The sequence below is a fragment of the Aphelocoma coerulescens genome, chromosome 7, assembly GCF_041296385.1.
Source record: "Aphelocoma coerulescens isolate FSJ_1873_10779 chromosome 7, UR_Acoe_1.0, whole genome shotgun sequence".
Classification (NCBI taxonomy): Eukaryota; Metazoa; Chordata; class Aves; order Passeriformes; family Corvidae; genus Aphelocoma; species Aphelocoma coerulescens.
Window position 1 is genome coordinate 39229683 of NC_091021.1, and position 25024 is coordinate 39254706.

General features: G+C 48.0%; 1 long non-coding RNA gene across 1 annotated transcript in view; it reads right to left on the reverse strand.

The window, feature by feature from the left end:
* LOC138113416 (uncharacterized) overlaps positions 1 to 25024 on the reverse strand; it is a 43424-nt gene that overhangs the window by 17540 nt on the left and 860 nt on the right. The window lies entirely within an intron of this gene.

Sequence of the window (25024 nt, forward strand, 5' to 3'; positions counted from 1 at the left end):
GCTGTGTCAGGGACAGCCAGGTCACCTCTGGCTGCTCTCCCCACCTGCAGCCCCCATGCCAGTGTGGGAGGGGTCGGGATTGGTGTCCGTTCCCATGGGCAGCCCCACTCCAGCTCTGCTCCTGCTGAACAGATGGTGAAATGCATCCTCCATCACACAGCCTGGGCCTTAATCCTTCCTACGGGATCACAAAACCACCCTGACCACCGTGGCCCTCCTGAGGGAATATCCCACATTGACCACAGCCCTTCCACCATGGCCCTCCTGAGGGAATATCCCACATTGACCACAGCCCTTCCACCATGGCCCTCCTGAGGGAATATCCCACCCCACACAGTGGCTGCAGGCTGAGCCCGGCACCCCTGGGCCAGGATGTCCAGAACTTCACCTGGCAGTGACAGACACCTGCCAGCCAAAGCCATCCAGGAGGTCACAAACAGGATCTGAATTATACTAAATCTGTGTCAATTTTGGGGAAAGAAATTGGAGAATCCATGTGGCCAGGCCAGACTGTCAGCAAGAAACACAATAAAAGGACTTAATTCTGTTTAAATAAGGGGGGTTCTAAATTTACAGGCATGTTGTTAAAGCAATGCAGTGGTCACTTCAGGAAACTCATATTTTGTCTCAGGAAGGAAAGGAAGAACAGCCTCCAGAAGTTCATTTTGTAAGGAAATGCTCCCTGCCAGGTCAGCAGCAGTCCCCTATGCCACCCCATTCCCTGTGCCCGGCAGCCAGGGCTGCTTGGGCTGTCAGGGTGCTGTGCTCCTGCTCTGAGTACCCAGGAAAGGGGCTTTTCCTCTCAGAAACAAACGGCTCCAACTGTCCAGCACAAAGCCTGGAGGTGTGTGCAAATGGAAGCAGCTTTGATCCACACAAAGCTGCTGGAGGGGCTGTGGCTAAGAGGGGCCGTTATTAAAAGAGGGATCAAACCAGGCTGCAATTATGCCCCGCTAATCCTCGGAAAACAGGGAGGTATTTCTTCAGCACCGTCATTATTTGCACGGGGTGAAAATAACAACCATATAGGACAAATTAAAACTTCACCTTCAGATGCCACCCCGATTGTTATGCAGATTTCATCCTTCCCAGCCGGCCAAAAGAGACCCTTAACACGGATCCCCCTTCCAACACCCAACCCAGGCATGTGACATCACTGCTAAATTAATTATGAGTTTATTTGATTTATTTGGCTGTGCGCGGCTCCTTCCCGCGGCTCTGAGTGCTGCAAGTCTGAGATCCTCTGCTGAAAAGGGTGAGCCATACATCAAGAGCCCTCGGAATTTCTGGAGGCGATACCTGGGCGCGGGAGGGAGGGCGTCCCACGGCCGAGGCGGGGCACAAACTGCTGGTGGAGGCTGTTTTAAATACAACCATCACGCCTCTAAATGTCACGCTGGGCTTTAGTTAACTAAGGTGGCAGGTCCTTAAAGCCCAGAATTTATGATGTTGAAATTTTCCAAATGTAAGACCGGAAAGGGAAAAAATCTGTCGGCTTTTATTTATTCCCTATATAAATATAGGCAATTTAGTCCTTCCCCCAAATAGGGACAGATTAGATGAGTTAGACAGCAGTCAATTCATTTTGCATAGGAATGGCTCATTAAAAAAGAGAGCCCCCCATTTGTAAGAGGCGCCGATTGGGCCGAGCACAAAATGGATTTACGGTGTCACTCAGAGCCGGGAGGACTAATGAGGGAGGAGAGGCTGCTGGTGGGGGCAAAGCTCCACGAAATCCATTCCCTGCGCCGGTGCAGGAGCGAGATGGAGGTGTCCCTCATTATGTATGTGTCTCAGGAGCTTTCTTTAATATTTTAATAAATAACAACATCAGCCCAACAAGAAATTAATGAATAGTATCATTAATAATGAGCTAGAGTCTTGTAGTGATAGGACAGATATTAAATTGAACCACAGTGGTGCTATCTCCAGAGACTTGGGAATTTTCCAGCGGCAAACAAGGCCACTGAATGAAGCAGCCATCGCTCTGTGCCAACAGCTTTTACAACAGGTTGGGAGTAATAAAAGAGGATTTTCTGCACGATAAAGTTAAGCCTTAGAAAATCTGCTGGTGTAGATCGGTGTGAAAAGTACTGCCAAACGTGATCCTTAATTAAACTTTAATTAAGATAAAGCTCTTTCCTTTAAAAAGGGGGGTGGGGAGGGGGAGGCAGCAGCAAAAAGAGTGTCAGCTCTTTTCCTACCAGTTTCTGATCTAAAATAATTCTATATTAAATCACAGAAAACTGTGTTCAAATAAGTTAAATCCACGAAACCCAGGAAATTCAGAATGGGGGATGAAACGCCATCCGTAGCCCACCATGTGCCTATTTATCTATATTTATATCTCATTTGGGGCCTGTGATGCAGGAGGAGATCAGCCCCAGCTGGGAACGGTGGTGGGAATGTTCCCATCTCCGTGCTGCCATGGGCCGTGGCTGGGCCCACAGAATCCTCCCCATCCCTTTCCTAAAGGTTTAGGATTTTGTGTTCCACAGTACAGAAGAACATATGTCACACGCATGAGAAACAGGCGTAGGGAACAGAACATTTCCACTTCCCAAGCCAGGACCAAACCCTCTGCACGTTCACCACGGTCAGCAAGAGGATCTGGAGGAACATGGAATAGTTTCAGTACCATCACATCCATCTCTAGGCAGCTTCCCAACACAGGGACCCCCAGTAAAATATTCCATCAGTTCACAACCTGTTTTTCCCTAGAGCTGATTGATGGTCACCCTGGCAGCTGAACCAGGCTGGGAGAGGAGCAGAGGGGGTTCTCCACCTCAAACTTCTGTGCAGGAGCTGCTTCATACCCCAAACCCACAGCAGCGAATTTGGGTCCCATAAACAGTCCATGTACAGCCCCCATTTCTCTTTGGAGCTTAAAGCAGCTCCTTGCTGAGCATCCCAACCAGATCTGAGGCTGCCACTTGGTTTCTTTATGAAATAATTAACATGACCTCACCAAAACAACGGTGTAATGCAGCACCCTGGGAAATTCTGGTTCCAGGTGTTGTGGGAAGGTCAGGAATCTTCACCAAAGGAATTGTTTAATTTAATTTAATTTTAACTCCAGGATGAACTGCACTGAGAGGAGAACTCAACTTCACACTGGACACAAATACCTGAGTTTTTGGGGACTAACCAGCCCAGCTCTGACAAAACCAAGGCTCCTCCCTGCTGCCCTATTTCCTTCACCATTACTTCCATAATCAATATCAAATTTTACTGCTGAATGTCTCAAAATGCTGCTTGCAGCCAGACATCCATGCATACAAATTCCTGCTGCTTTGCCTCAAACCTGAGCCGAGTTCAGTAAAATCAGAGTTCACACAGAGCATATTGACAGTAAAACAAATATTTTGTACAGAGTCAGAAGAATAATGAAAAGCAATTTTTTTTGTCTTCCTCCTCTTTTTAAATTTTTTTTAACATGGCTCCATTTGAGAGGCTTTTTTCCATTTCTTCCCTGTCAGTGCCTCTGAGAAAAGTGTCTTTAAGGGTCTGTACATGCAGGGGCACTTAACCTCCACAGACTCCCTGCTTTGATAAAACTTTTTGTTTAAGCTTCAGAAAGCAAGTCAAGCCTGGATGACACAGTGCTAATTATTTTCTAATTCAAAATTTAAACCAGACTGTTTGACTTAAATCAGGGGTTGAACCTGCACATTGGAGTGAGATCTGATAAAGCCAAAGGGACAAGAAATCAAAGCTTGGAACATCTATTATTCTCTCAATTAACCAAGATTCTGTTATCTAGCGACTTTTAATAAATTTAGTGATAAATTAATAATTGGGGAGTAACGCAGCAGCCAACTGCTCTTGCCAGCTGCCATCCAGGAGTGGCAGCTCCAAGGAGCTGCTCCTCTGCACTGCACAGGCAGCAGCTGCCCTGCCTTGGGTGGGATTTTGGGGAGAAGGGGCTCAGTGTTCCAGGGATTTGGGGATAACAGGTTTTGATGTCATGGAATATTATCTCCCATGTTAAAGCTTGTCCCCTCATCATCCTTCCCCAGCAGGTTCTGAGGCTTGTACTGAATTTACTGGGAATTTTACCTGGTCAATCCCAACTCTGTCCTTGTCCAGGTGCAGCCTTAATCCCCGTGGAGGTTCAGGAATGAGAACCTGCAGGGCCCCAAGCACCAGCCCTGCCCCACATCCTCCCCAGGCACCAGGGATACACAACCCCTCTGCTCTCAAACCTTCCATCCCACACAGGGCAGAGTGGGAGGCACCTTCCCAGTGCCACGATCTCCCCAAATGCCGCCAGGGGAGCAGCCCTGTGCCCCCCAAACGCACCCCTCACCCCCCAGCGGGGCTGCAGGAGGGCTGGGGTTTATTCCCCCAGGACAGGCGCAGCAAGAGGAGCCGCTCACTCTGCCCGTGCCACGCGTGGTCCCTGGCCGGGTTCTCCCCGGACGCCGTCTCCCCGGGAGATAATGGTTCATTTTTAGGCTGTTAGAGCAGAGATCACAAGGTCCCGCCCTCAGCAGCGACGCCTGGTAACTGCCTTTCACTCCCTGAAAGCACAGGCAATTTTTCCATAATAAAAACTGGATTAGCATGTATCAAGAAGAGGTTCCACCAGCTGTCACTTTGAAATCAGGCTACTCTATCCGATGGGCGAGATGATAATGGATAAACCCATAAATGACAAGCAGTTTTCCTGTATTTATCTAATAAGTGGCTAATGCAGGCGAGCATCTTCTCTAATAAAACAGGAGGACGGGGGAAGAGACAGGCTGGGGCTCCGTTTGAATTAAATCCGAACTGAGCAATAGTGGCACAGGCAAATACTGCATGAAAATGGCTTTTTTTTCACCTGCTGCTGCTTTTAAAAAATTCTATTTTTTTAATGCACGGTGGCCACAAGTTAAATCAAAACCTATTAAAAACCTTTTTTAAAGTTTTCCAAGATCGAGTTCATTTTGATTCAATAGAGCCAGAGTCTCTCTGTATGTTCATAAGCTAGACAGAAAAACAGGTGTCTGTGAATGAACAGGGGCTGCAGGTGTGTTTGAAACAGGAGCACTGGGCTGCTCGGATCAGCAGTGCTGGCAACAGCTTCAGGGAAGCAGGAGAATTCTTATGAATCTGCAGAATATTAATCAACTATCACCTAACTTCTGTATTGTATTATTAGGGATGACGCAGCATTAAAGTTACATCAGGGGAAATTACAAAGTGTATCAGTGGAATTTACTGAAGGCAATGCACAAAAATTGGGGCTAACCTGGCTAAATTAAGGAAATAGGAAAAAATCATCAAGAAAAGGCTGACTGCTGGCTAATGATGAAAAGGTAAGAGAGCCTCCCCACCCTCACAGGGAGGAATTCCTGCCCAATCTCCCATCCATCCCTGCCCTCTGGCAGTGGGAAGCCACTCCCTGTGTCCTGTCCCTCCAGCCCTTGTCCCCAGTGATGCCTGGGTTTTAAATTTTCTATTTTCCTGATTCTGCACTGCTTAGACTGTAGCTCTGAGGTTTCTTGTAGCTTGCTAATTCCTGCTCATTTCTGCTGGGCAGACAGAACAAAGCCTCTCCGGGCCGGCTCTCCAAGGTCACCCAGACCGTCCTAGGCCCACAAAGTAGAATCCAAAGAGCTTCTAAGGGGGTCCAGCGGAGGGGAAATGACATCATTAACTGAAGCTTTAATTGGAGAATGAACCCTGCTATGCAAACGAACCAAACCTATAAAGGTGTGAAGGACTCCTGACCTGCCGTCCACCTTGGGGTCCATTTTGGCAACAGCCTCTGGCTCCCAGGGGTACCTTTGAAGGCCTCCCCAATAAATACCTATTTTATTCTTTTATTTCTGTCCAGTCTCTGTGTCTAGGAGGCCTCTTAAGGCATCACCAGTCCCTCTCCAGCTCTCCTGGAGCCCCTTTAGGCCCTGCAAGGGGCTCTGAGCTCTCCCTGGAGCCTTCCCTTCTCCAACCCTCAGCCCTCCTCAGTGTCTGGAGAGGAGTTTGGAGAGGGTTTGGAAGGAAGAGGCGTTTCCCACGCACAGGGGGCAGTGAGGGGGACAAAATCCCTTCTGCCTTTTCCCTGCTGTCCCAGAGGAGGGGGCGAGAAGGGAACCGGCGCCTGGCAGAGCCGCGGCCGTGCCACGGGCAGAGGCAGCTCTGGGCAGCAGGGCAAGGGACAGAACAACGGCTGTGCTCACAGCGGAGGGCAGAGGGGACATTCCGCTGGCACCACGGAACACATTTCCGTGGGCTGAGTCCATCCCCTGCGGATGGGCAGGACCTCGGCCGGAGGGGGGCACGGGGGGAGCTCCTGGAGCGGTGGGAGAGAAGGGAGCTGGAGAGGGAAGGAGGGCAGGCAGAGCTGGTGAGTCACGGGCGAGGCAGCGCACGGCCTCTCCCAGCCTCCGGGCTGGCTCTGCAAGCGCCATTCCTCAGTTTCCCCTTTTGTTTGGCCCGGCACGTGGGAAGGAGCAGGGTGTGATGAAGTCAGTGCCAGTAAAAGGGGTCCTTTATTGCATTATTTCGAGATGTTGTTTTGGGGTGGTTTGTTTTAAATCCCGGATGAGTCAGGGAGCAGGAATTGCTGGCCAGAAAATGCAGGCACCAAAATTCTCCTTCCTTCCAAGACACCTCCCCTGCAAAGGCTGCAAACCTCCCCCCCTACCCCAAGCGATAAACATCACCTATTTTATAAATACTGATTTATAGCACGATTAAGAGACTTCCCAAGCCTTCAGCAGGGACAAAACTAACAGTGTGCCACAAACATCAAGAGCTCCTCCTCACAAATGAGATAACATTTACTTCCTAAACAAATTAAATCTGATATTTTTAAAAAATACATACAACCAATCCACAACTTTTCCTGCCCTCAATTTAACTTTTCCCTGCAAACACACTTCAAGGAAATAACACTTGGTGTGCACTTAATAGCACTGGAAACCACGAAGCAAATCCCCCTGCACGTATTCCTCACTCAAAGACCCCCCATCCATTCTGTATAAAATCTGTATCTTTGTGCTTCCTTAGGAAGCTACAGAGAGGGAGGAAGAAGGTGGACCAAGGGGAATGGGAATTATGAAATGAAATAGTTACCCAATGGAAGTGCTAAAAATCGGTATTTTTAGCAGATTTGGTGCCTGGTAACACATCTGAAAACAGCTCCTGAACTGGCACAAGCCTTTGCTGTCGTTTTTCTGTTGCATATTTAAGGCATGATCACAACCACCCCTTCCACACTTGGTCAAATATGGGGACCAGAGTGTTCCTCCTGAAAATCGATGTGAGCTGAGCTGTTTTGTTAGTAAATGTCATATTCCCAGTGCAGCCCCAGTGCACCAGGCAATGGGGGATTTGTCTGAGCAGGAACCTCCCCACAGAGAACGGGGCTGCTTGGAGGGGCTGCAGGAGGCTCCTGGCTCCAGTTTTCCTTGGAACTTTTGGAAAGCAAAGCCCAGCATCCCCAGCCAGCTGTTCCTGTGGGGAAGGACATAGGATTCCTGCCTGGGCTCCCAGACAGCGCCTGACAAAGTTCCACATCAGAGATTAAGGTCTCTGTGCACAGATTGAGGTCTGGGGAAGCAAAGGAAGTGGAATGGACAGAAATGTAACATAAAATGGATTGACATTGGCTAAAGGGCAGCTGGGAGAGGGAGGCACACTCATAAATAAAAACTTTTCTTTAGGGGAGAAGCAACTGGAAAGACGTTATTGGATCGGCACGAGGAGCCTCACCGTGTGTCACGGACAGGGGAAGGATATGAAAAGCAAATACAAACTGATGGTAACTCTGCTGGGATCCACGGTTGTTAAATGACTGCCAGGCTGAGGGAAGGACAGCTGGGTTTTCTCTGCTGCAAATTAACTAAGTGGGAAATATTCATCAATACATTGTCACGGAAAAAAATAAGGGAGCTGCTCAGAGAAGACAATTTGTTTGATTGGTTTGAATTCTGACACAAAAGAAGGGGTGAGACATACCTGCTCCAGGAGAACAAGTCTCACCAGTGTCCAGGCTAGAGGAGGAGTGAGCACAGGGCAGAGGTCCCTGGTGGATCTGCTCCAGTTGCTCAGCCCCAGAGCTGTGCTTGCAGCCTCCCCTGGCAAGCACTGGGGCTGCTGGCACCTGCAAACTGCATTTGCAGCCTCCTGCAGGGCAGGGGACGCTGGCCTGGGCTGGACCCCACCTGCTCTGGGGTACAGGTGCTCCCCATTTGGGGGACACAAGGTTTGATGGGGGGCTCAGAGCAAGAGGATCCTGTGAGGAGCAATTAGGGCCAGCTGAGATCAATCCCAGTGATCGCCTGCCCCACACAGGAGGGCACACTTTCTGTGTGCAGTGGGGCCCTGGCTCACCTCACAATGGGGTGGGGTGGAAAAGCCCTCCCAGACCTTGAGTCCACCCCTTCCTCAGCACTGTCAAGGCCACCACTGCCCCACACCTCTGTTAAAGCCCCAGGATGAGGATGGTTTAGCCACAGGCCTTCCCCGGGAAGGTGCCTCAGGAAGGTGGAGGAGCAGCAGCTCAGCCTTCCCGGGCACCCTCACCCCTCACAGCCGCATTTCGGACTCCTGGTAGTGCTGGAACCTTCCCACCTGTGCCATTTCCTTTGGAGCTTCCCAGGATTGGCAGCAGACATTCACGTTTCTGGCTCTGGGGATGGTTTTCAGAGCCCAGCCCTCGAGGAGCGGCTGCAGTGGCCAGGAAAGGCAGGAGGAGGCTCCTGGCCAACAGCAAACACCTGGGTGCCCATGGCCTACCTGGGGACAGGAGGTGACAGAAGGTTCTGGCACGTGTATTCCCCCTTGGGAAGGCTAAAAGAAATATTTTCAGCTTTATGAGCTTGAAAAAATACAAAATAAAATTAATTCCAGGCTGAAGATGAGCACAGGGTAGTGACCTGCTGGGAATGAGAAAACTTCTGTATGGAAGTTACACCAGTCTGAGCTTCATCCATTCTGCACCTTTTCTTGGGTATCATGCTGGAATTGTGACTAAACTCAGGGTTACAGATTAATTTGGCTCTAACCAGTCCCTCCAATGTACTGCAGGTCATTATAATGAAGACATGAATCTCTCACTGCTCCAAAAAGAGCAGCCAAGATTTCAGCCCTGAATTGGGAGTTTCTTACCTTGGTGAATATTTCCATTGCACTCATGATATCAGAAATAAGCTTTGCAGATTCTGACTTTTAGAAAATTATTCCCTTGAAAGGCTGTTTATATTTTCCTGTTCTTTTCTAGCAATTAATGCGTTGGCTTTGGAGGAAGATCTGTGATTTTATGCAAATTAAACTTGTAAAAATGGTAAACTCTTATTAATAAAACCCCAAACAGCACATACACGTACTCCTATAAACATACAAAATACTGTCTGCATAGAAATAAATGTACACCTTGAGAGGGGTGATCTGTCTTCTCTGTTAATTGTCTTTATCAGATAAATACACAGATAAAACAATACCGTTATTTTGCCAGCATGCAGACAGGAGTGCTGACAATTATTCACTAAGATCTATAAATGCTGGAGGAGGAATAGTTCCATCTAACTTGGTAAATGTTTGACAAAGCCTGAAAAAAGGGTTACTTCCTTAAAATATTTAAAAATAAAAACCTTTTACTTCTGTCAAAGTGTTGACAAATGTCTACTCAGTCTGAGCATTTAGAAGGATGCTACAAATGGATAAAAATCCTGGATACCCCACCAACACTGGGGTTCACAGATCCCACTAATGCCAGGCCAGCCCACCAGGCTGCTCTTGCCATTGGGTCAAGCATTCCCACTTCTGTCCCCAAAACCTGGAACAAACCAGGGCTTTGCACTTCTGTGGATTCTTTCACCCACAGACCTCAAGGAGCTTTATGGATATTGAATAATGGAGCCCTGACCCATTCCCTGACAGGAAAATGCCCAGATCAGCCCACATGTCCCAGGAACGCACAGAGCACAGGATGGAGAACCTCCAGGTCATTTCTGGGTTTGCTTTAAGGAAAAAAAAAAGGATGGGGAATCAGGAGAGCTTCCCAAATTCCTGCTGGTACAGAGCTGAGTTTCCAGGCCCCAGCGTGGCTGGAGTGACTCGGACACGGAGCAGTTCCAGGAATTCGTGTGCACTGCTGCTCTCTCTCTCCCAGCTGGATTTGGAGCAGGGTAAGTTACCATAACTCTGCTGAAGTCAAGAAATCTTTGAGAACTGAGGCACTCACTGTTCTTTATTTCTGCTTAATCAGTAATCTCCAAATATCATCGTTCCAAAGGAGGCCCCATGTGAGAGGGAACAGGCTGGGCTGCCTGAGCCCAGCAGAGCACAGCAGGAATTTTCGGGTTGGGCACAGAGCATCCCTCCACCCCTGCTCTGGCATCTGCTGTGGAGCATCTGAGAGACCCTCAGAGCCCTCGCCTTCATTCCAAACCATCGCTTGGATTTTTGATCTGACTGACAGCACCGGTGAGAGCAGCCCTGCTGCCTCCCTCTTCCCTCTGGAGGCTCAGAACTGAACCAAGAAGTGACAAACACTTGGCACCTGATGAGCTGTTGAGGACACTCTCACCTGTGTCTGCAGGCCCACGCTGACACAGCAGGAGCTGTGCCCACCGCCCTGGTTTAATACAGGAATGCTCTCCTAGGATTTGCTCGATCCTTTACGGGTGTTTAAAGGGACGGCGCTCACATTAAAAGCACATTTTACACTTTGCCAGGAAGGCTCAGCACCCGGACTTTGGGAACAGCTCCGTGTGCCGGTCCTGACGTGGTTTTATCTATACCAAGAGGAAGACCAAGGAAAATGTGCTGCTGAGTGTGGCAGGGGACAAAGGACTTGGAGAAGGCTGGGGCAGTCGATTCTTCAGCCCCTTCAGTCCTGCAAGACTCAGGAAGAGCTGCAAACCCTGGCAGAGGGCAGGGCAGGAGGGGTTTAAAATCCCTGGAGGGATTTAAAGGACCTGTGGCACTTGAGGACACAGGTTACTGGTGACCTTGGCAGTGCTGGGTGGGACTCAAGGTCTTACAGGGCTTTTCCAATCCAAACCATTCCACGATTTTATGATTTCCCTTCAGCATCCCAAAGTCCCTGATACCTGTGGGAAAGTACAGCACAAGACTTACCCTGGATGGAGGAGCCCAAAGTCACATCAGAGCACAAGAGAGAGAGAGAAATCTCAGTATTTTTTCTGGTTTTTGGGGTCATGTTGGAGGATTCCTACGTGACCCTCAATTTACTGAGGTTCGTGTCAGAGGTTAGAAGTTTCTCAATAAACAGAGCCACCCCCCCTTATCCCAGCCTTTGCTGCAGGAGGAGCTGTCCAGCCTGGCAATAGTAGTTCAAAGCTAATAATCGATAGACAGGACCCAAAGCAATCCCAAATACCCAGAGCACTCTTTCTTTTCAGCATTATTTACGGGTTTCTGTTCCTCCCTAGGCTTCCCCTCTGTCACTGCAGTGTCCCTTGCATGGAAAATGAGCCCAGCACCACTTGTGAGCGCTGCTCCGAGGCTGTCCCTGCCTGGCCTCACCTGCAGGTGCTGACACTCGTCAGGCAGGGCCAGCACCTGCCCTGAGGTGCTGATTAGGGGACAGCTGGGAGTTGTCACCGCAGCCCAGCGCCTCCGAAGGCATCTGGGAATGCATTTATCTCCCAACATGTCTATTTTAAACAATGAAGTTGTAACACGGGGAACTACATCTAAAATAGTAGGTTTGCCTAATAAGAGGCATTTTTCTCTTGTAAAACCCTCTATTAAAGCCACTTTGCTTTGTTAACTTTCATGGCATGTATCCTCACTATAGCCTTCAACACCTGAAAAATTAGTGGAAGAATTTGACTGATTATAGAGGCTGTTTTCCTTGTTCCACTGCTTCTCCTAAAAGGGATACTCAGCAGAACTTGCCTTTTTTTTTTTTTTCATTTTGTGCTGTCTGCATGAGTAATTACCTCCCTGATTTCTGAGATGCAATTGAGTAGCTTCCGCATTAGAAAAATCCCAAGATTGATAGAGCCATCTCTCCTAAAGGATTAGTTTGCTGCTGTAATTCCACTGAGTAGGTCATTCAAATAGCAAAATGCTACCAAGTCTAATTCCTCTTGTTTGTAAAAGCCAGGTATTGATACCTATTTAGGAGAGGCTGAAAAGGGCTGCTTTGCCTTTGGAGGGAAACAGGGGCTCCCAGCTCCTGCTGTGGCTCCAGCGGGGCAGGGGGAGGGAAAAGAGCTTTGTATTCCTAGAATGGGTCAGCTCAGGGGCTGCTGATGCCAGAGAAAAAGCCAAAGAAAAGGTGCTGATTGTGCAGATGTTAAGAAGTGGGGCACAATTTTAGGAATCCACGAGGGAATTTCTCCCAGGATTTAAGGTTGCGTTAGTTGGGATGGCTTTGGGATGCAGGGGAGCACAGCTGGGGAGGAGAGGATTGTCCCAAGGGTGGGCAGGGAAGAGACTCTGAGTTATTTCCCAGGCTCAGCCCCTGCTCCATCCCAGCCCAATATTCCTGGGAAGTCTCTCCAGGCTCCCACAGGGGGATGTCTCCAAAGCACTCCATGGCATGGGGAATCATCCACCGCCTTCTATAGTCCCCCATCATCTGCTTTCATAGCTGGTATTTATACAGCAGGCTCTTTAATTTATTGGAGATGTTCTGGGAGAGGTTTGGAGAGCGTTCAGCACCACAGCTCCTTTTCATCAGAACCCCTTTTCCAAAAATGTGAATAATGATAGCAGAGCTTTTGAGGGAGTAGGGAGGCAGGAATTCCTCTAAACATCACAGGTGTAACCATGAGGGTGCAGAGAGCAGCTGGGATTGTGATAGGTATTTGTGCCAATGCCATTTTATCAGGGAAAGATTGCTGACTTCCTCTTTCACTCTGCTAGACTAAAAATAAATGTATTAACCAAAACTGACATCTTAACAAAAATAAGCATATTTAAAAACACCTATGATTCTGAATAACATTTTTTTCCCCAATTAAAATACTAAAAGCATGGTAATCTCTGAAATTCACCAAGATATATTTTATGATAATTCTAGGGGGAAAAAATGTACAAAATATAAATAATGGAAAACTTTCTTCTGTGAAGTAAATAAATGTTTTACTTCCACTGAACTACCCCAGGGGCCAAGCTGTACCTGGGCTGATACAAAGCCCCTTTCTCTGCCCTGATCCACATCCCTTCCCATGCAAACTGAGCTCTGCTCAGGAGAGGCTCAGCAATTTCCATCAGCTGAGGATGGGGAAGTTAATTTGAAAGGCAGGAATAAATCTTAGGTGTGCTCTGAAGTCAGTTTAACTGAAATGCAAAAGCTCCTTGCAAGTTGGGGGCACATTTCAGGGACTGAAATTCTGGCTCCCCAGACAAGGCACAGATGCTGCATTTCCTTCTCCCCAGCAGCTGCACGGGGCTGTGCAGCAGAGCTACCCTGTAGCTAAACATCTGGAGAGAGCTGGGGAGGAGAATAATAAACACCTCCAAATTCCACCAGGCACAGCCCTGAAAGTGACTTTATGGGGAAGGAAAAGGGGTTGTGTGTGGGGGGGTGGAACAAGGAGTGAAACCTCAGGCACCCCTTGGGGGAGGAATTCAGTGGATCCCACAGGGATACCGGCCAGTCCTGCCCTGCCTCTGAACCACCCTTGTCAGGGCAGCAATTCAGATCCTACATTTCCCATTGTTTGCTGCTCTCACTCAGAAACTGCCAGTTAAAATAGGAACAGAAAGTTCCATAAGCTGGGATGAAGCAATATCATCACAAGTGCACACACTGAACAGCAACATTTTTCAATTCTTTCTGGCCACTTTTCTTTTGGCAAATATTCCTAAAGTTATGACATTCCTCACCACAACCTCTTCTGCTTTGCTCCTGTCCTGTAAAGACACCGCTGCCATGATTTGTCACAATCATGGGATCCCAGACTGGTTTGGGTTGGAAGGGACCTTAAATCCCATCCTTGTGCTGCTCTGGACACCCACACTTCCACCCTAGGACCATGGGATGGAATTGAGACGTTTTGCAGAAAAATCAAGATCTGAACTAACAGTGTTACCTGTGGGGCTGGGGAGTGGCAGCAAGAACAATGTAAATAACCCAGTTTAAGCCCTGTTTTCCTGAGCACAAATAGTTCCTGACTCTGATCCATTTTGCCATCAGTCACCTCATCAGGTGAGTCGTAAGGACAGGAGGGACTAAATCCATTGCCTTTCACCAGAGCCCCCAGTATCTGTACTGATGAATGGCAGGGAACTGTTACCAGCAGTGGAGCTCGTGATCCAGGGCATCAGGCTGGAGATAAGGCAGGGACAGGAGCAAGGGTCTGGAAGATGCTTGTTTGCTAAGCAGAAATCCTGCTATTTACGGGGGATTCTTTGAGAAACCTAATTCATTTTTTTTCCTCCGAACAAAGGATGAAAGTCTTTTAAAAATGACTAATTGGGTAAAATTCTTCAAGGTGTCTTTATCAACAGCTGTGCTCCTGGGACGTTGTTTGGATGACAGCCATACCCTGCACTGCTCTTTTGGGGGAATACTCCACACTGAGCCCACAGCCAACACTATTTCAGTGACACCATCAACAAGCAAAGCAGAAAAATCCTTAGTTCCGTTTTTGCAATTTCACTGGGGCAAAGTGCGGGATTTCCTTCAAGCCAAAGGATACCCTGGGAGCTGGGGAGCAGGAACACAGCATTTACTCAGGAAAGACAGTGGGAATTCTGCCTCATTCCCTGTTGCAGGACTGGATCCCAAATGCCCCAGAGTGCCCAGGTCTTAGCTCAGCACCCATGAGACCTGGGGGGTCCTTCCTAGGCTAAATAAAATCCATACTGGGGGAGTGCTCTACTAAAAACCTTTGGGATCTGCTAGGAGAATAAACAGGCAGGAGCCAGCCCCAAGTAAATGAAATAAACCCTGCAATGGCCATGCAGGACCAGCTGTCTGAGCACCTCATCCACGACACCGCTGCTGCGGGAGAGACTGGCAAGGGCAGGGAGGCATCATTGGGAACAAGAGAGAAAAAAGAGACGGAATCAGAAAACCTCTCTATCAATCTGCCAAGCTGTCAGAGATGCTTGTTCTGAAACAATTCCTCTCATTTCCAATAAATTATGTCAGAAGTGGATAAAAGGCATAGACAGCGAGTCTGGAGACAGCCGCCTCCTCTCCTGAGCGGCGTTCAAGCAATTCGGGGTAAATCTGCCGTCAGTCCCCGCTGACAGCCAGTCTGGACTCCATTCATGTGGGAGCTCTGCTGCCAGGGAAGGGCTCCCGAGCAGCGGGAGGACAGGACCCAGCTCCCAGTCCCTGCCTCCCGCCCGGGAAAGGCCTGAGGGCAGCAGGGGTCACTGCAAACTGGGAGCACTGGTAAGCAGGCAGTGCCTGTCAAAAGAGGGACTGAACTCGAAGGGAAATCCTTCTGTGTACCAATAAATACCTCACAGCACATCCAGTGAAAGATAAAAACAGGGGATTATTCGCAAATTAAAGAAATTAAGGAAAAATCTATCAATCACCTAAGCTTAAAAATGCCAATAAGAGCAGCTTGACGCAGTCAATATTAAGAGCACAAGCGGTGCTGAGGAGGTGGCAGAGGCTGTTGGGGGATGTTGGGGAAGGCCGAGCTGGTGGCTCCAGACCGCCAGGAGAGGGACAGCACGGTAACCAGGGCATTTTAAACATTTTCCTGGATATTCCTCAGGAAAAAACCAAACCTGGTGTCACTCCTGCCCAAATAATCACGGGCAACCCCAGGAAAAGCATCCTGAGCTGCCCATCAGTTTCTGGGTTGGACTGGAGCCCCAAGGACTTTGCGCCAACCCAGTCCCCGAATCCCGAAATGGCCAATGTGTGCTTAAACCTGCTACAGAACAGTCCTGGAGTTCTCAACCCCTCCAAAACCCCCACAGCCAAGGGTGAGCAAACGATGCCCCACATTTTGAAGGTTATTGTTGTATTTATACAGCCCTGTGTGAATTTGGACCTTTTCAGAATAACACCAGCAAGGGCTAAGGCTGTTCCTCCCTCCAACACACATCCCTGGGAAGACTTTCTGCTCCCCCTCCTACCCAGCCCTTTTCTTGCCTCTTAATTTGATGGTAGCTTTGGACAGGAAGATTTCCTGACCCGTGAGTGAGTGCCTGGCACAATAAATATTGGAATATAAATGAATTTCTACTCTCTCTTCCCTTCACTGTTCCATTTTAAAATGAGCTCCCTCAGGGTCCCTTCATCCTCCTTTGTTTACATTTTTAATCCATGGATTGTCATCCCCTTGCAGGTTTCAAACTTCTACAATTCAGTAAATTACTTTTTTTCCCCCTAAATTCAAGGGTACATTAAAATTCACCTGAGCACAGGAGGTGTTCCCCCCACCCCATCTCCAGCCTCCTCTGGTCACCTGGAGCAGGGAAGAGTTCCCAACACTCTCATCACTTAACAGCTGCTTTTTGTGGCGTTCCAATTAGTTCCATTGTTTATCTTAACGAAGGAAAATCCTCCAGCACTTGAGCGCCGCTCAAATCAGTGAAACCTGTGTGCCACTTCAATAATTGCTGCGGAGCCTCTTTCTGTGTTTGTGTGAGAGGCATTTCAGGGTCTGGCCGGAGCTGTTCCACGTTGTGATGGAGCCCCTGCGGCGCCGGCTGCGGATAAAAACCACCCCAGCACACGGGAATAACCCAGGGAAGCAAACACAGACCCTGCTTGGCGTGACTGGGATGCAGAAAGGAACATCCCTGGGCAGGGATCTGTGTCTGAAGCTGCAGCTCCTTCTCTGGAGCCCGGGTTGAGCAGTGGCTGTTTAAATGTGACGGGCAGGGTGATTGGAAACTGAGCTCATCAGGGTTTTGGGGCTCAGTTCCTCCCGAGCCTGTGGAAGGGAGGAGAAGAGCAGACAAAGCAGGAGCTCTGCTCCCAGTGTTCCGACCTGCCCTGCCCCTCCTCCGAGAGTCACCCAAAACACAACAGAAAAATATCAGGAAATCACACAGGGTAAATTGTGAGCCAAAATAGACCTTGGAGAGGGTTAAAATGAAATTTAGAACTGTCCCATTTTGTTATGCAAAACCTTTCCAAACACCAACTATCACTGTCCTTAGGAACAGCTTTTAGTATTTTTTATCTACAAAAAACAACTAACTTTTTAAAATTCAAACTCTCTTCATCCTAGCTTTCAAATAATTTTCCATTCCTTTGTTTCAGGACATGGCTTTGGGATGGGGGCTGGAAAGGGAAGTGGCTGGGCTCTGCAGGACACACGTCACTGCATGCAGGGCCCACCGTGCACCCAGCACATCAGAGGCACCTCTGGGCCTCCCAAATCCCTGGGACACACAGGCAAAGCCAGCAGGTTGGGATGAGGATTGGCATTGCTGCATGCTTGTCCCTGCCTCATCCTTACAGAGCATGCAGACAACTCCAGGGGTGCTCATGTCCTCCTTGGTTTCACCACTGTATCCCCCTTTTCCATCATTCCCCAAAACTCCTGGCTGGGGACCAGGATCTCTGGGAATGCAGGCCCTGGAAGGTTTGTGGAGGAGGATTGTACAGCCATGGGGCAGCTGGGCACAGCTGGAATGTTGGGACAGCTGGACGCAGGTGAGCTCCCACAGGGAGGATGAAACAGAAATCAGGGCCAGCTGGACCAGCTGATTGACCACAGAAACCCGAGCGGGGGCTGGCAGCCGCTCACTCCCTGTCTCTGCTGCTCCCTGCCCCTTCCCTGCAGCAGGAGCCCCGGGATGCTGTTTACCAGGAACCATAGCAACTTCCAAGGCCATTAGCTGCAATCACAGCCGGCTCCAGCACCTGACTGAAGGCTTGGATGTGTGATATTTAGTCTGACCTATAAAAATATCTCTGGAGCAACCTGCGTGCATAAGTGTCACATCAAATGCTTGTCATACAAGGGATGTGACACCGGGCACCTGATGGAGCATCACCGCAGCTGAGGGGGGATCTGCCCCTTTAAAAGGCTCCTAATACTCTGCTCAGACACTACAAACCTCGGCTGGTGACAGTGGCCAGGCAGCGCGTGACAAACAGGCCCCCTCTCTTCCTTACTTCCCAGTCCAATATTCTCAGTTACCATTTTCAGTCATTTTGTTAAAGGTGTGTGCTCTTACAGTGCTGACCCAGGACTCCGCTTAAATGCCACCAAAGATGGCAAAATGCCACCCTGGGGAAGCCTGAGCACGAGGACAGAGCTCAGCAGAGCTGTGGAATGGGCCACGTTTGGAGCTGGGGACAGCTCTAAAGCCCAGCAAAGCCCCTGGGAGCTGGGGCAGGGCTGGGAGGCACCACCACCCTCTGCCCCAGCCGGGGACGGGAGATGCTGCTGCTCCTCCAAGTGGAACCCCAAACACCCAGCTGGCCCTCAGCCAGCTCCTGAGAGCACTCTGCTGCTCGCCCCAGCTTTTGGAAACACCTCCTGGAGGGGATGTGGCATCTGTGGTGTAGGACTCAGCCTAAGGCGAGTTCTCCTGGTGAAGGGATGATTTAGGAGTGCTGATGCTCTCCAAACCAGCCTTTCATTTTCTACAGAGGCTTTCCAATACCTCACTCACAGAGCTGCTGCAAACACCTCCCTCACACGGCCTGCAAAGTCTCCCAGACAATGCACAATTTTCTTCTGGTTTTTTACCACAGAGATAGGGTTCAGAACCTGTGGTGGAGTCCCCACCCCTCGAGGTGTCCAGGGAACACCAGGACGTGGCACTCGGTGCTCTGGGCTGGAGACAAGGTGAGGATCAGGCACAGCTTGGACTCCATGGGCTGGGATTCTCTTTCCAGATGAAGCAAAACTGCAGAACCTGTCTTAGCAGGATAACACGGCCTGGGTCCCTCTCTGAGGAATGGCCTGGACACTCCTGACCTCAAATACAGCAATCTTTACACTCTGCTGACACATGTGGGAAAAATGCCACATTAACTGTCCCTGGAATCAGGTGAATTCTGTCCTCGAGGTCTCTTTGAAGAACGAGCCCTTGTGACACAGCCACGCTCAAACTCCTTCCATTGCCTTTATATTTCTTTAAAAATTCCTGTTGTGGATGGTCATAACTACAAGGAAGGGTGTTTGAGGCTGTTCTGTTCCTGGGAAATGGGGCCTCACAAACAGTAGTGTATCCAAAATGTCCCTCTAGGATAAACAGAAACTCTGGGCTTCTATATGGAATCTAAAATATTATACATACACAAATTTCAACTAATTATTCCTAAAAAAAAAAAAAAAAAAAAATCAAAAGATGAAGTTTTGAAGGCTGAAGAAAACCAGTCTTAAGATTTCATCCAAATCTCAGACGTTTCACTCAGCTCTCCTGAAAAATCCTGCCTCTGTCAGGCATTTCACCTCTGCAGCATCTGACTTTTCTTTGTAGTATGTAGGTTTTAAAATTTATTCATATTCATCCTCCACGTGGTTTTGTGGGGCTTTTCTCTCAAAAGTAGGATATTTATTGTCACAACAATGTTACAGGGTATTAATTAATGTGGTACTTTTAGAATTGGTGCTTGGGGACTTGAACAGAAAGTACCAGCAGAGTGTGAAATCCTGCCTTGGGCACTCCTTGATACGGGAACAACTTGGAGAATGTATATTCATTAACTTGCAGCTTCCTCAGGAATTACCAAGAGCCACAGAAAGACTGAACTGAAGCTGCTACTCCCAGAAATATGGCTTTGAGCAAGAATTTGCTTGATTTTCAGCAGCATTTCTGAATGCCAAGCAGTACATGAATATGATGTTCTTGCATAAAAATAGTTGTATCAGGAGAAATTACAATGGTTTCCAAGAGTCATCGTGGCCCATTAAAAAAAATGGAGAAAATAGATTAAATTATCTCCTCTAGATAAAAAAATATTGGATTCCTGATACAGAACTGGCAAAGAGAGGGAAAACATCAGATGTATTCCTGTGGTGTCTGACAGAAATCCCTGTTTGTTGAGAAAATTTCCACCTTTACAACTGCATCATTCACTAACCCTAAATCCACTCTCGTGGCACCTTAAACACTTCTCTGAGGGATGGGAAAAGCTCACAGCCAAAGACATTTGTAATTCTTAAAATCCACAAATCATTTTAAAAATAGAACCTGCATCTAAAAGCATTTAAAACACAGAATGACTTAAGAAAGGCAAATTGGTATTAATGTAGCATTTGCACCCAAATTCAGTTTGAGGTGATCAAAATATGATCAGCTCCAGTGACATCAACAAAGTTTAATTCATTTAATTCTAAGCTAAATATACTCTTTGTTTTGGTAATATCAGGAATGTTTTACATTTCCTCATATTTAATGGTTCTTCAAATCTTTCCTCTCAACACAGCAAATGATTATTTTAAATTTCTTTGAAATCCAGGGATCTGTGTACCTGGGCAGGTTGGGCAGCCAGGTCAGGTGAAATAACCCAGGTATTATCAAAGTTGTGTCTCACAGGTATTCAGGAATTAAAATGGGAAATAGTAGGGATGACTCGCAGGCTGGAGATGCCATTCCCTTATTTAAAGTCTATTTTTAAAAGTGCCTGAGATTTTCTCTGTAAAAAAATAATGAACTTTACAAAATGTCACTTTTACTAACAGAAATTATGGCTCAAATACCTGAATGTGAATATTAAATATTAAAAAAAAAAAAAAAAGAGAGAGAGAAAAGAAAATTTCATCTAAATACTGCTGAGGTTGTGACACAAGCTGAAAAAAGCAGGGACGTGCAGAGTCACAGCTGACTCTGTCCTTAATTCGCACAACTTTGGGCAAGGTCAGGAGGGCAAAAGTGTAACTCTGGTCTGGGTATCGAGTTTGGAGGCTTTGATTTCCTCAATTTTGAATTTATGTCTTAATACATTTTAAAGATGATTTTAATCCCCTTATTAAATATAAAATGGTGATCTATGAGAGCTGCAGAGGGACTGGGGACAAGGCATGGAGGGACAGGACACAGGGAATGGCTTCCCAGTGCCAGAGGGCAGGGATGGGTGGGATGTTGGGGAGAAATCCTTCCCTGTGAGGGTGGGCAGGCCCTGGCACAGGGTGCCCAGAGCAGCTGTGGCTGCCCCTGGATCCCTGGCAGTGTCCAAGGCCAGGTTGGACACTGGGGCTTGGAGCAGCCTGGGACAGTGGGAGGTGTCCCTGCCCATGGCAGGGGTGGCACTGGATGGGCTCTGAGGTCCCTCCCAATCCAAACCAGTCTGGGATTCTGAGATTCATTGATTTACCAGATACCTCCGAACCCGAATTCCCAGGGCAGCAAAACTTCCCCCTGTAACACTGCTGTGCCCGTGGAACACAGCTCAGGTCACAGCCTGGGAACAATACTCGGGTGGCAGGAGCTCTGCAATCTGGAATCACTGATAACCAGAGAATCACTGCCTTCACACACAGAGGGGCTTTGACTAAAAACTCCCGAGACCTGGACATGTTGAAACAGAAGTGTCTCTGAAAGCAGGACAGGGTCAGGCTAAAATCAGCCAGGAGATCTGGCCTGCATTTGTGTTTCCATGCCCAAGTCAAGGGCATTTGTAACCCAAGGGAAGCCAGAACCAGCTGCTCCAAAGCTCCATCCTGGAGTCCCCCGCTGCCCTGCTGGGCCAGCCACTGCTTCCCACAGCTCCAGGTCACACAAACCAGCACCATGCATGGGAGAATGGAATTGATCATGAACTCACATCAAAAACCCATCAGGTGTTCTCAGAGTGACCTTACCTGCCCAGCCCGTGCCTCAGGCCCTTCGCTGTGGCCCGGCTGCCAGGGCCACGCCAGGGCAGAGGATGGGCAGTGCCAGGAACACCCATTCCCCAGGTTTGGGTTAAAACCTCTCAGGTGTTCCTCAGACAGGGACAGGCCACCTGCACGTGGCAGCTGCTCAGCACGGCCTGGTGCAGTGACAGATCAATGCATTGGTGATCACCTTTGCAGGTCACTTCCTAATGCAACGATCAATCAAATTTACTTCCATTCTTTCAAAATTAAGCAGAAAGAAAAAGAGATTTTAGTTTTCTTTTCTTAGCTTATTTTTAACAGAGGCACTACAGAATTATGATGGTGTCCTTTTGGTAAACCAAAATGTCAGACACATATTATTCTTTTAAACATCTCCTGGCCTTTCTCTGAAAGGTTAAGGTGGTTTAAATAAATTTAGTCAAAGTAAATGACAGCTGAGGAAGAGTATTAGAAAACTATACTTATCAACAACCTCTTTTCCTTAAATTTAAACAAGTCATTTACCAAACTGCAGTTTAGGGAGATCATGACAATATATGCTGTTCCACGGGAAGATGAAAACAACTTTAAATGGTAAAGAAATGTAGGGTGGGAGAAATTACACACAAGTTAGTGAATGTTAATGCATGGTCTGAACTCTCCTGAAAGTTGCAAACCATGGTTTTTAAAATAATGGGGCAGCAGCCTGGGCTTTCACCTGAGACCTTAAGTGGGAGCTGTCCTTTTCCTGCTTTTACATCACATTAACGATGGGAACTGAGATGGAGCAGGCAGGAAAAGTGTGGATCCAGGCCTCATTCCCAGAGAGTCACACAGACTGCCTCGGTGTTGGACAGCTGTTGTTCTTTGCCACAGGAGTGCTGCTTAAAGCAGTGGATTTGACATGTATTTTATGTATTACGAAATGCAACTTTAAAAGTGATCCTAACACCTGTGAACGTTCCAGATTCACGTGTGCAAAAATAGTCCAAGTGGGAGAGAAACCAGCCCAAACCTGCCAGCCAAATCAGTGGCTCCTTAAGGTAACTTAGCAAGAGATCATTTGCCAATTAACATGGATAACTGGGATCTTGAACTCATCACCCAAATAAAATGATCAAAATACAGTGAATCTCAGAATCCCAGGATGGCTTGGATTGGGAGGGACCTTAAAGCCCATCCCATTCCACCCCTGCCATGGGCAGGGGCCCCTTCCTATCCCAGGCTGCTCCAAAGCCTGTCCAGCCTGGCCTGGGACACTTCCAGGGATATAAATAACGCACTGAGATCATTTCTCACACATCAATAATGCATTTTTTCCCATTGCCATCTGCTGAGGAAGCAGTAGCAGTGAGCAGATACCTCTGCACTGCTGGGGTCCAGGGGCAAGGCCTGTTCCCTGGCTCTGCTGATGTTCTCCGCTGCTCCTTGGCCACCTCCTTCCTCACCCCAAGAGCCAGCATGAGTCACTCCGCTCCAGCAAGTTCCCACTTTCCTGCAACAAACCCCCATCCCAATCCCACTGCACAGCACTGAACCTATTGCCCCTGTAGACAAAGGCAAAATGGGGTCATTTATTTGGGCACCAGTTCAAGCACATTCTCAGTGCTGGTTGCACCAGGACCTCTGGCAAACTGCAGGAGGAAGAGGAGCCTTACACCATCCTTTTTCTGGGCCGTTTATGCCACACACAACTCAGGCAGGAGCATGAGAGAAAACTCTTGTGAAGACAAAAATATGCATTTTAGTATTTGTGTTTACTGATCCATACCGAAGCAAGGACCTCCTGTCCAAGGACTTATAATTTTTACTTACTTTATTACTATTTTAATTACCACACAATTACAACCCCCTGCTTAAGCATTTCCCTTCAACCCTATCAGAAAAGCAACGAAATCCAACTTTCTGCAGTTCCACCACAGCACAGCTCCAATGAAACCGTCGCTTTCAGGACTCCGTGGCTGAGATTTTATTTTTCCTTGCCCATAGGAAAGCCAGAATTACTCGTTTGCTGGCCCAGCACGAAGGCCTTACAGATTTGTCCCAAGTTTCCATAGAAATGCATTGATTAGAGCCTAATTCCCGTTAATGTTGTCTCCTTCCAGCACGCTCTGCTTGCTTACACCACGGAGCCCCTTCCCTCACAGCCGCCCTCAGCTTTTGTTCGGCTCAGTAGGTTTCCTAACTGCTGGATTTTATTGAGTTAAATCAAGCTGTCACTTCATCTGCCTGAAGGATGACTCAAATACAACACATAATAATAAAAGAAAAGTAGGATAAAATAATCTTGTCAAGCCAGAAAAACTGATTGCTTGAAGTTGTAGCCTTCAATCAATACACTAATTCCACAATTTATACCTCTTTCAATTGGAGAGGAAAGAAACCCTGATATGGTATTTCTTGGCTCACTGACCAACTTTGACCTTCTATCTATGTGAATGTGGGATTAGCAAGTGCTGCTGCTTAGTGAAATCACCTATGAAAACAGGGAAGCAAATAAGTGGCATTTGAGGCTCAAACTAACTTTATTAATTCCAGCAGGGCAAGGGGTGTTTATTGCTCAGGTGCTCTGGGCTCACAGCAGAGGCCATGGGGCTGCTGGGTTGGGGTTTGGTGGTTGGACAGGGGGACAGCAAAGCTCTGGGACCGTGGCACCAAAGCCACCAGCGGGGGGTCCCCCCAAAGCCACCCACGCTGTCATCTGCCCAAGGGAAATCCCAGGAACACCAGGCTGTGGCTGCCTGTGCTGCTCACAGTTCCCTGGCTGGAGGCAAGCGGACAAAGACAGTTTATCCAGGCAGCTCAGAAACCAATTTCTCAAGGAATAATGGCCCATTTTGTAGTTTGCTGGTTTTTTCAGTGTCCAATGATCACAAACCCCTCTTTTATTTGTAAATTGTCATTAATCTGCATAGCTTTACAGAAGAACAATCAAACTGTTCATCTAAAAATTCAGGATGCTCTTTGGCTGTCAGGTTCCTGCTTTGCTTTCAGAATCCCTCCCCTGCAGGCACAGGCCAGGAAATAAAAATTCTTTGTTTAGGGAGGCTTTTATACTTCACCCTGCCACCTGCTCAGCTCAGGTTGTGGCAGGCTATCAAACAGGCCTGGAACGAGGAGTCTCCCTGCCCTGGGCCTCCAAAAGGAAAAGCCAAACCTGTGCAGGATGTCAGATCAGCTGTGGTGTGGAAGTGCCAGTCCACACTGCTTGAAATAATAAAGGTAATTAAGGCAGTGCAACAGGGTACAGCTTTCCTTTGCCTGGGAAAAGCTGGTGGTTAATAAACAGCCATTTCTCCCACTTTCCAGGGATTTTCCTTGTGCCTGTTTTCAGTGATTTCAGCAATACCTGCTGACCTGAGAAATCAAAG